The sequence below is a fragment of the Penaeus monodon genome, chromosome 20 (genome assembly GCF_015228065.2).
Source record: "Penaeus monodon isolate SGIC_2016 chromosome 20, NSTDA_Pmon_1, whole genome shotgun sequence".
Taxonomy (NCBI): Eukaryota; Metazoa; Arthropoda; class Malacostraca; order Decapoda; family Penaeidae; genus Penaeus; species Penaeus monodon.
The window spans coordinates 13,144,802-13,145,683 of record NC_051405.1 but is presented as its reverse complement, the minus strand read 5'-3'; positions in this window follow the sequence as shown (position 1 = coordinate 13,145,683).

Sequence of the window (882 nt, the reverse complement as noted above, 5' to 3'; positions counted from 1 at the left end):
CCTTTATGATATTTATAATATCTTATCATTTACCACATATCTGTCTAATATCATAAGAATGACACCGACTCTTGTGGATGACAGCCGTGACAGCCATACAGGAAGACAGGAACCTCTGTCGCCGGCGCATCAGGTTGCCTCGTCTTCGTAAAATGATGGCGAGGTAAACACGGTGAAAAAGGCAAGAGAAAAATCCTGAAACTATGAAAATAAAACTATCGACAGGAAAAATATTATTGAAGTATCTTCATGGGAAAAATCGTAGGTACTAATTGCCTTCTTTTATAAAAAGTCTTACGAATGGTGGAATTTGAAGTTTGCAACGAGGTCACTAGGGAAAACTTTGAACGAAATGAAACGAGCAGTAAACGTAAAAATAGGCTGAATATATTTCTTTAAACAAGTAATAAACCTGGTTTAACACCGTATTCTTTTAATATATAACGCTGCAGGTAAAAATAGCTATAAGTTACATGATGTTAGTTTTTAAGGATGCCAATGTAAAAATTATCTTGTTTATTAATCTGAGCCGTGTACACATAACTGTACGAAGATAGTGACAAATTCTCATAATCAATTCATTCAGTGATGTCACTACACTTAAGCCGTATCATTTTCATATCATTCCCTCATATATAAACAGATAGACATAATTTTTATCTGCTTAAAATACAATTTAAACTATAATCAACTACTTATTTATGAAGCAACAACCATTGTTTTTCGTCCTTTCGAAAAGCCAGCATTGACTCTTCCACAACAAAAGAATACTCTCAAGTGTGACACTTAGAAACTGGGCTTACTAATTTAATCACCTCTATTTTGCAGATCTGTAAATGCCGCCTGAATGAAGAAATAAATCTCTAAACATCTCTTACCTAC